The 10,998-nt window shown below is 50.0% G+C and overlaps 1 protein-coding gene across 2 annotated transcripts in view; it reads right to left on the minus strand.

Annotated features, from left to right (window-relative positions):
- The window catches only part of NDRG3 (NDRG family member 3), a 63,598-nt gene extending 63,359 nt beyond the window's left edge, over positions 1-239 (minus strand). For both annotated transcript variants that reach the window (XM_082292807.1, XM_082292806.1), the window contains exon 1: positions 119-239. The gene's annotated coding sequence lies outside the window, so the exon portion shown is untranslated. The remainder of the gene's footprint in view (positions 1-118) is intronic.
- Positions 240-10,998: the final 10,759 nt, after the last annotated feature.

Consider the following 10,998-nt stretch of genomic DNA (forward strand, 5'->3'; position numbering starts at 1 on the left):
CCCAGCCCGCCCGCCGTTGTCGCGTGGCACCTACTGCCCAGGGGCAGCCACGCATCCCAAAGCCGCGGCGGTTCCGCGGGGTCCCGGGGGGGTCCCGTGGGGCCGGCCCAGGGCTCACCTGGACCGCGGTACCTCCGCACTCCGCCCGCCGCGGCACGGAGCGCTCTGCGCCTGCGCGGGGCCGCCTCTGCGCGGGGTCGGGACTACAAACAACATGGCGCCGCCCCCCACCGCCCTCGGGCGGCGCCTCTCGCAGCCTCCCCCTCCCGCCGGCAGATGGCGCCGCCTCCCTGTGGGCGCCCGCCGGGCCCCGCCCCGGCCGTGAGGGCACCGCGGGCGGAGCCGGAGCCGGGGCAGAGCCGGAACCGTGCCGGGGAGGAGCAGGAGCCGGGGCGGAGCCGGAACCGTGCCGGGGAGGAGCCGGAGCCGGGGCGGAGCCGGAACCGTGCCGGGGAGGAGCAGGAGCCGGGGCGGAGCCGGGGCCGGGGCCGGGGCCGGGGCCGGTGCCGGGGCCGGGGCCGGGGCCGGGGGCGGAGCCGGGGCCGGGGCGGAGCCGGAGCCGGAGCCGGGCCGGGGCTTGAGACGCCGGGGGTGTTGGCGTTGCTCGATAGGGTGAGCTTTGAGCACGGCTGCCCCTCCGTCCCCGCTCGGGGGCTGCAGCCATCCCTATCCCACAGCGAGCTCGCTGCCTGTCTGGCGTTTTGGGCAGCGCTCCGTGGAGGGCGGGTGCTATCCTCCACCTCTTCCTGCCTTTCCCCCTCTCCAGGAACGTCTCCAAGTGGAAATACTCGCTTTGCAGAGTAGTGTGGCATCCCCAGCGGTGGGATCCCTTTCGCCTTGCCCTTGGTACGGCCCTACCCTAAACATTTGGGATCGAGGTCTTTCCCAAACCTAACCCGTGCCCTAGTTTCTGGTGCCACCCTGTGGTCCTGCGAAATGCTTTTACGTCGGATCTTCAATAACTAAAGGCTGAATAGCGATGGAGTAGGCGAGATAGAACGGAGGCATGTGTAGGTAAATAATTCCCGAGCATGTTCCCAGTAGACTGAGATGGGAGTCGGGCTCTTCTCCCAGGGAACAAATGACACGATGAGAAGAAATGGCCTCAAGTTGTGCCACGAGAAGTTTAGACTGGATACTAAGGAAAATTTCTTCACTGAAAGAGCGGTCAGATACTGGAACCTGCTGCCCAGGGCAGTAGTGGAGTCACCGCCACTGGAAGAGTTCAAAAGGCGTGTGGATGTGGCACTTGGGGACATGATTTAGTGGTGAACACAGTGGCGCTGGGTTAATGATGGCCTAAGAGGGATTTTTTAAATGTAATGATTCTGTAATTAGAAAAGAAAGAGCACTGAAGACATCATGTGGGTGGGTGGAAGCCTCAGGTGTGGCTGGTCAGGGCCATGAAGGTCTATTACTGCACTGTGGACTTCAGAAGTACCTCCCAGAAGTTCTCACACCTGGAATTGGCAGATTCCCCTTACACCACTCTGTCCTGGTGCCCTTGAACAAGTCTTGGAGCAGACACCAGTTCAGGCAGACCACACTGTATTGACTGTGCCTCCCTACGAGGACCAGGACTTTCTTTGAGATCCCTCTTCAGAAGTGTGCAGGAAGTGATCACTGGGCACAAGCTGAACATGCTGGCTGAGATGGCCCCGTGGTGGACCTGAGTGTACCCATAGAGGCCTGAATGGCCCTGACCAGCCTCACCTGAGAGCCCCACCCTCGGGGAAGTCCCATTCCCGCTCAGCCCAGTGCCCTCCTCCCTGCCTCAGTTACAGAAAGGTGCTTGTCTCCAGCTGTGCCTTCTCAGCTTGGCTCTGGATGGACCTTGGCTTTTAAATAGCTTGTCCCTTGGGCAGACCCCTACAATGTGTATTATACCCCACCAACTTTATCCTAATTGAACAATTAATTTTTAATTACATCTTTTTAACTTTTGTTTCATATAGGTACTTTTTCATATAAAAGCCATTAAGAAGTAACATGCTGAGTACTATCTGCCCCATCTTGCACAGGATTAAGCGTAATTCCAGCTCTTTGTAATACCTTTGAGCTTGCCTGGGCTACCAAGAACTAGAGGGGAAGTAAGAAGGGTAAGTGTGGACTTGTGTAGGCATTATAAGCAGAAACATCAATACTGCTGCTTACATTTTTAGGGATTATGTTGAACAGAGGTGGAAAGAGGGTGATTTCCTGCCACAAGACTGTAAATCATTGCACTGGCTCTCCCACCCAGGAAGCTGGTTTTCGGGTCTCTGGTGTGGCTGCTCCCCACACTGTCCTTGCTGTTGTCTACATGGATTGGGTGCTGGAGCATATCCAGAGAAGGGAAATGCAGCTGGCAAAGGTTTTGCAGCACAAGATCACGAGGAGTGGCTGAGGCAGCTGGAGGGGGTCAGCCTGGAGAAAAGGAGGCTCAAGTGAGACTGCAACTCCCTGACAGGGGGGTGGAGCCATGCTCTTCTCTTGGCAACAAGTGACAGGATAAGAGGAAATGGCCTCAAGTTTCTACCAAGGGAGGTTTAGATTGAATATTAGGGAAAATTCCTTCACTAAAAGGGTAGTCAGGCATTGGAACAGGCTGCCCAGGGCAATGCTAGAGTCACCATTTCTGGAAGTGTTCAACAAATGTGTGCATGTGGCAGTTGGGTGTTGAGGAACCTTCCCAGTCTGACCATTCCCAAGACTCTCTGGCAGTCACTCTCCCACCAGCAGCAACTTTAAGAGCTGGGACTGAAGCCCCTTTGCAGCAGCAGCAGCTCCAGTGGGCCAAGGAGTGCCCTGCGTGAGTCCCTGCACTCCCCACTCTCACAGTCAGACCAGGTTTCCTCACCAGTTCGGCCCCAGCTTTCCCATGGGAGTCTCAGATGTCTTGTTCCATAAAGCCCTTTATTCCTGGCACAGTAACACAGAAAGAGCTTGAGCTGGTGCCTCCAAGGAGCAGCCCCAACAAAAGACTGGGCTTTATCCCCTCACAGTCCAAGCTCATGCAAGTCTCAGTTCTTCCTCCCTAGTCCTCAGCTCCTGCAGTGGCTGAGCACTTGGCTGGGCCACAGGTCCAGTGCCCTTCATTATGGACAAGGTCAGCAGTTTGAGCTCAATCTGCAGCTGTCACTGCAGCTGCACCACCAGCTCCTGCACTGAATGAATTCCTCGACAAGGGGACGTGGTTCAGTGGTGGCCCAGGCAGTGCTGAGTTAACGACTGGACTCGATGGTGTCAGAGGGCTTTTCCAAGCTTAGTGATTCTATGATAATTACATGATTATTTCATTTTATGCCTGTGCTGCAGAACAGCAGTCCCAGACCCTACAAAAGGCAGCAGCATTTGCCCTAACACCACCTCTTCCCCATGTGTTTTTGACTGACCTATGTCTTTTTTTTCTCCAGTTCTCCCAGAAAGTGTTAGTTTCTATTTTTCTCAGGGAAGACACTAAAGAAAAGCAATGACAATGCTGGCAATGATGTGCAGAACCATACACTGAGGTGCTGAGCATCCAGTGTAGCAATAACCACTATGTGGGCATGGGTGAAGGCTGGGAAGCAGATGGCTCTCTAGCTGTACAGGCAGTCAGGGCTGGGGTTCCTTGCTGCTTTTGGAGTCATTCAGTCGTGCCAGGTGTCCTCAGTGCGGCTCTGGACCAAGCCTCCAAGTGGATTGGGCTGCTGAGGCCCTGCATGGGCCAGTTGACGTCACACCGATAATGAAATCGGCCGGATAGAAACTTTGTAACACAGTTTTGAGTATCAGAAGCAGGCATTCTTTACTGTAGCAGGCTGGTCACTCGGGGGGATCCTTCTTCCATTCAAGTGTGAAGAGTGTTGGGTGAACAGGGATTTTATCACACCCACTGAATACATATTCATTAGCTATCCCCACTTCCTTGGCTTTATTTTACACAGTCCCACCCCTTGTCAGAAGTCCTTATATGGTTCTTTGGGGTCCATCTTCAACGTCTGGTGTCCATTTCAGGTGGCTGTTCCTCGAGCCCCGCTTTTGAGTAAGCACAATATCGTTGTTTTGCATAACTTCTGCTTTGTCACCCTTGCAGAACTGAGCTGGCATCCTGCTTGTGTTTTGTTCCCTGTTTGACTTCTGTTTGCCTGATTTACATCCTTTATTTGTTTCTCCAAAGCTGTGCTGTTGTGTTCCGCATTCCTTGATAAGAGTAAATGCTGTTCTGTTCTACTGTCCTTATCGACATCAGGAGAGCACAGGTTTCTGTTCATTCCTGTATAAGCAAGATATAGCTGTAAAAGTTCTCGTGTCGGCCTAAATCCTTCACAAAGCTTTGGCCAAACATTCTTTCTTGTCAAAATCTACAAGCTTACATGAGTTGATCTAGGAGATCAATAGCAATGAAGCAACTACTCCCTCCACTCAGGTCTGTAGTTCAAAATACTAAGGCAGCATTGAAACAATATTGTATTTTAATTCAATTAATTATTTTTCAAGCTTTATAGAAAAATAATTTGTTCACTACAAAGTGATAAATCTGTCTTAAACCAACATAACCCTCACCCATCACTTGTGCAATGTGCACATTTAGTGCAGCTAAACAGATTGTTTGCATTCGGAGAAAAGGTGGATTTGGAAAATAACAGATAGAATTCAGTCTGTCTCTGCCAGCTTCTCTTCTAACTAATCCAAGTCAGATTTTCCAAAATACTATTGGTTTTTGTTCGAATCAGAGATGTTGGAACGTCTCTGCATATTCGCCTTCAACCCTCTCTGAGAAGGGAGTATCTGCCCAAGACACAGCTTTGACAAAACTGAGTCCCCATCCGCTGGAGCAGGGCATGGAGGAGTCGTCGCTCGGGGGCCCGGCCGAGATGTGGATGCAGCGCCTGGCAGCGGCAGCGAAGCTGCGACCAGAGGAGGCGACGCACGGAGAACTGAGCGGCGCGGCGCGGCCCGGCCCACGCAGCCCCGAACGCAACCCCGGGAAGAGCGCGCAGGCCCCAGCAGCTCCAACAATTCCAACATGGGAGCGACCGAAAGAGAGAGCAAAGACGCAGCGAGACAGAAAACAGCAGCCACTCAAAAAAAGGAAAAAATCATAGTAGATAAGATCTTAGGAATAGTAAAATGGTATAATGTTAAGCAAAATTATGGTTTTATAACAAGGTGTGACAACCAGCAAGACATATTCGTGCATAGATCTGCTATTAGAAAGAATAACCCTGAAAAATGCATCCCAAGTTTGGGAGGTGGAGAGGTGGTGGAATTCAGAATTGTACTAGGTAGAAAAGGGTTACAAGCATCACAGGTCACTGGGCCTGATGGTGTTCCTGTAAAAGGCAGCATATGTGCTAAAAATCGTAGTCATGTTAGACAATATCTCCATTGTAAGCCCCCCCTACAGTCTCCCTTTCCTAATCCCACCTTTCCCTTTTACCCTATGTCCTATTACCCCCAGTGTATTCCTAATCCGTTTTTTCATCCATGGTTTCCCTCACAAAACCATGCTTTTGCGAATTGTTTCCCCAAAAATCCCTTTCCAACGCCGAGTGGGGGATGAAAAGGGGGAGGGAAGAAGTTAAACCCTCTCCTGCCTCAGTTTCCCCACAAAGCATGCTCAGAGAGTTCTGTCTCCCTTCTGTCAGCCCTAAGATGTTCCACAGAATCTGTTTGGACATTTAAAGGCTCAGGAGGGTGGCTTGTTTTGTCTTGAAACTGTTCTTGTTATGTTTATCCAGTTGTTTTCATTCTCCTTTTATTAAAATAAAACGGGTGAGGTGTGGGGTCCCTCCCCTGCCGTGTAGCCCTGGGAGAGGGGCCCTGAGGGCACAGACACGGGGTTTGCCTGCCCCTGCTCAGCCCCGTTCCCGTTGGTTGGTTTGTGTTCCCTGCATGGGCAGAAGGACCCTTGGTCCGTGACTGGAACAGTTCCTGGGCAGAGGCCCGGCCATGCGGCTGGAGAAATAAACATCTCTCTGAAACAGCTACCAAGAATCTGTCTGTCCTATATATTTCCTTTCCACGGGACTCCTGGTTTGATATATGCATGTTGCAGTATCCCCACTGCAACACCCATCAAAGCATCTAACTGGGCTGGAAAACTGCTGGGGGATTAGTCTGATTCTGCAAGGAGTTTAAAATCTAACCTTTTCCTCTCTGACAGTTCTTGTGACAGCACTGAAAGAAGCATGCAGCGTATATGCTGCTTCAGTGCAAGGTGAAGGGAGCCTATTCCGATTTTCCCACAGGAGATTCATTTGATTGTTGAGGGCAGTCCCATTTGATGGATGGCTTGTTTCCACCGAGCACCAGGAAGGGCCAGCAGGGATCAGGTAACAGGCTGTGAAGAACCTGGGGCTAGTCCTGAGCAGACGCCTCTGCCTTTTGTTGCAGCAGTCATGCGGACAGTGGGGCACAAGCATGATTATGCCATCCCTGCATCCACAGGCCTCACCAGGTTTGTTCAGATCTGCTGGGCCAGTGACGTTGATTTTCCATGCCTTTCCATGCCTTCATGCAGAGAGCAAAGCTGCCCCAGCAGCTCCTGGATGGAGCGTGTACTCCTGCAGGGGCTGCCTGCAGCCCTGCTTTGCCAGGATGGGTCTCTCCTGCTGGCTCCATTTGTCCAGCATCTCTCCAGGCTACGCAGGTGATGACTGCTCACCTTCAGTCACAGCCAGGATATGGAGTAGCATGCTACTCTGTCCAGAAAGCTCCCTGCATGCTGTGCCTTGGCTCACATCAGCTGCTCAAAGGCCTACTGCAAAAGACTGCTCCTCCCCATAAGGCAGAGGCTGTAACACTGAGGGCAGGGGGGCAAGGCTGCTCTCCACAAACCTCATTGCTTTGTATCATGCCCCACTTGTGTCTTTCTGGGGCTTTCATGGAAGTGGAAGAGTTGAAAGGAGCACTCTTCTTGCTTGTTTCATTGGCATGTTGGAAACACCTTCCACACCATCACTGCACATCTGTGGTGTTGACCATTTACTGAGGACGCCTGTGGGACAGTGCAGCTCACAGTGCAAAAAGGGCCAGGCTGAGGCTGGCTGTTCAGTGTTCTGAAGGCAGAGAACACCTTGTGTAGGCTGGCTGGTTTGTGGTTGAGGAGCACGAGACCATGTTTGAAGGAACCATACACCTGCCTTCTGCTCCTTTTCAGCAAAACTCCCTGTTTCTGCCTAAGCTAGGCCCTGCTCCAGACACAGCAGCGGGGAGTACTGGCTCTGTGTGTGAAAATAGGAGTGGCTCCCAGCCTAGAAAATAGACATCAGATTCCTTTTTCCGTTATAAATCCACGCCTCATCAGATTCCTTTTTCCATTATAAATCCACACCTTTCCATCAGTAAGTGTTTACTTGTTTAGTAGATGCTTTCTCTGTGTTCACTTCTTTGTAAGTATTCATGGAAACTAAAGCAGTGAAAGCTCAGCATGCCTGAAAGTACATTTCCATGTTAGAGATGTGCAGTGAAAGCGATGGGGAATGTGGGAATGTGACTGATGGAATGCATTTTTTCACATCTCTTTTTCTGAAAAATCTCTAAGTGGGACAATGCCACCAGGGTTACAGTAAAAGGGAAGAAAATCTTCACCAGACACCTGTGGTATTGTCAGGTGCAGAAGAGCAGGCTGAAGAAACAGCCAAAATACCCAGATTAAAGCTATACATATAAATGTATATGTATGTAAATGAATGGTTAAGATTATACCTATATCTATGACATGTTAATGACATATGACTTATATATCTTATATGTAAAATATATATCAAACTGATGTAAATGGATATAGATTTAACTCAGTGCTTAGTCCTGGAAACTGAGTAGTTTGGGCTGGAGCTTTGGACTGGAAATATGCTCAATATTTGTAAAATAATCAGTGAATTAAAACATGAATGATAGAAGACATCCTCTAAGAAAATGCATGGTGCAGTATAATAAGAAACTGATGAAATGCTTATTAAAAAGAGGTATACTTTAGATACAATTTTCTGAAGCTCAGTCACACCTCAACACTTACTTATCTACAGGAGACCTGTGTGACAAATCTTGTCCCTGATCCAGCTGGGCAGGAAAAGTCCTGTTTCTCACAGGGCTCAGAGCGGGCTCTGAAGCAGGCAGTTGTGGGCAGTGGTGTCTTTATGGGCAGGAAGATTGGGATGGAGCTCCCAGGCCCTCTGCCCAGCTGGGTGCCAAATGTGTGCAGGGGGAGAGGCATACCCCCAGATGAGCAGCTGGACAAGGGTGTGATGGAAAATCTCTCTGAGGCCCAAAGTCAAGGTAACCTCCATCTCTGTCTGCTCACTACCCAACAGCACTGAGGTTCATGCCTAGAGAAAATCTGAAAGGTTTTCAAGAAGACAGATGAAGCCTTTGCAGTGCTGTTTACTCCAAAACAGCTTCAGGCTATTCATTGGCTGGGATTTTTCTTTATATGGAATGAGTCAGCCAGAAAATCTGTTTCAAACTGAAGTAGAAGAAATCTTGAGACAAATTGCTCATAAGAAGAAATTGCTTGCACTAGATCATAGTCCTGCGTTGTAGACTAAACAACCATTAGTCATCTACCTGCTTATGCAACCACAGGATAAAATGTCCTTGATAGGAGAGGACTGGCACATGGCAAATGCCATTCCACTTTTCAAAAGGGATTTGAGGAACCACTGAGTTTACTGCCTCTATCAGGCAAACATATGGAAGCTATTCCAGAGAATGTGATTGATAGCAACATGGAAAAAAGGTCTGGTAGAAATAGTGATGAGTCATGATGATTTTACAGAGGGGAAAGTGCTTCAGTGTTGAAGCAGAGACTGGAGGTCCCCAATAAGTGAGGGCAGGGGTCCATCTGGGTGCCAGGAGACAGCAGAGTGCCTGGCAGAGAGCACTGTCCCCTCCACCAGGCCAGGCTGCTGCTCCCTGGCAAGTGTTCCCACTGCCCACTTCACAAAAACAATGGGTGGTGGCACCCTAGGGTGCCCAATGAGCTGCTGGGGAGAAGTGTGAGGGCCTGAGGTGGGGGGCATGGGGTGATGCTCCCCTGCCTGCAGCTGTCAGTACTGAGTCACTGGACAGGGAGAAACCAGTGATTCCTGACCAATGCATCTCAAATGTGACTTGAAAATGAGCCACGAATTTTGAAAGGAGCTTTCCAGAGAAAGTTGAAAACTCCATTTTCACTTCCCCATTCTCCATCGGGTTTATGTAATATTTTGTCCGAGATGCTGTTGCCTGCAATGTAAATGACAACAGGACTTGTCGGAGAGTGTAACCAGTAGAGCAGCATTAATAGTGTGACTAGTGAATGGATGACAATCTCTAGCTTGCAAAAAGGCCTTACCAAACAAACCTTTTCCTCTGGTTCTTTGAATGCCAGTGGCCTTCCTCTGATGTTGTTCTTTTTTTGAAAGCCGTGGTTCCAATCCTGGAGGAAGAATTTTGGCTGAGCACTGCTGTCTTGTATCTTGTCAACCTGGCTTGTGTTTCACAACACATCATCAAATCCTCTTGGGTCACAGGGTAAGAAAACAGCTTGCACAGGCTATGAGCAGTTTTAAGCTCTTGTGGGCACAGCTGTGGACAAAGGGAACTCCCACCCAATACCAACCCCAGTTTTCTAATTCTCTGGCCTCTTTTCTCCCAATACATGTGGTCTTTTCCTGGAATCCCTCACGAGTATCTCTGTAATACTCCTACCTTGCCTGTTAAAAACCCTAGACTAGGCTTGGATGGAAAAATAGTTTATAGATTTATCCAAGACTGGCGAGCAATGAATAAATGGGTGACTGTACCACATCCAGTAGATCCTGATCCTTCAACAATGATAACCACATTGCTTTGGCTAGTGCCAAGTGGTTTACAGCAATTGAGTTGTGTGAAGCCTTTGTCCTATTCTGGTGCATCTGGAATCTCAGTATATTTTTTGCTTTCACCCGGGAAAGGAAACAATTCACATGGACTAGATTCCAACATACCTGGTGGTTGTGTTATAAAATGGGTGGTCCACACAAAAGAAATGTAGAGCTATCATTTCAGAGGTTCAGCTGTGCCTAATACACACTTCTGCCTCATTATCATCCTACACCAAGCTTCTTAATAGGACAGAACTATCACCAAAACCCCCCTTCCTGCTCAGTGCAGCCTGGGGTTATGGCCCTGTGAGCTATCAGGCTCCCCTCCAAGTTCCATGCCCCACAGCTCACTGGTGTGCAAACCCCACCACACAGTTCTCTGTGGTCCAGCAGCCATGGAGGAGCTTTGGAGTAGCCAGAGGACAGGATTACCCAGAACTTCACATGGGGTGATAGTTAGCACTCAGCAAACAAAAGCTGTGGTGAAACCTGGGTAAGCCTCCACACAGGTTCTGTGTGAGGCAAACAAAGAAATTATTTCATACATTGCAAACCCTGGGGAACATGGTGAGAGGTGTCTCCTTGTCCTTCCAAGATGGAATACGTCACTCCTGACCCATGTGCCACAATTTTTACAAAGATGGATCTTCCCTACCAGGGGCTGGAAGACTGCAGGTGGGCAGGCAGCTGGGAGGGGACACAGCCAGGACCACTAACCCTGACTGACCAAAGGGGTATTCCAGACCATATGGTATCAAGCTTAGCAATAAAAGCTGAAGGAAACCATTCAGTGAAGCCCAACTGTTGTCTGTACTGGAGGCTGAAGTGAACTTAACAGGGCACAAATGGCAGAAGCAACCTATGACAGCCAGCCCAGAGGCCCGTGTATCCTTGGTATAGACTACCTCAGGGGATGGTAATTCAAGGACCCAAAAGGGTACTGCTGGGTCTTTGGTGTAGCTGCTTTGAGTACAGAGAAAATTAGGCAGCTGTCTCCCTTGCCTGGCCGCTTGGAGGATGCCTCTTTTATGGGGTTGCTGTGAGGTTGAAGAACAGCAGGTGCTGATGGCAGCAATTACCCGCTGTCTGACACTCCCTGGTTCCCAGCAATGAGCTGACTGTCAGCTGGAGAGACAAGGAGTGATCAGCAGGACCCTTTAACTGCTGCATATGGCCACTGTTAAAA

Source organism: Coloeus monedula, assembly GCF_965178545.1.
Source record: "Coloeus monedula genome assembly, chromosome: 17".
NCBI lineage: Eukaryota > Metazoa > Chordata > Aves > Passeriformes > Corvidae > Coloeus > Coloeus monedula.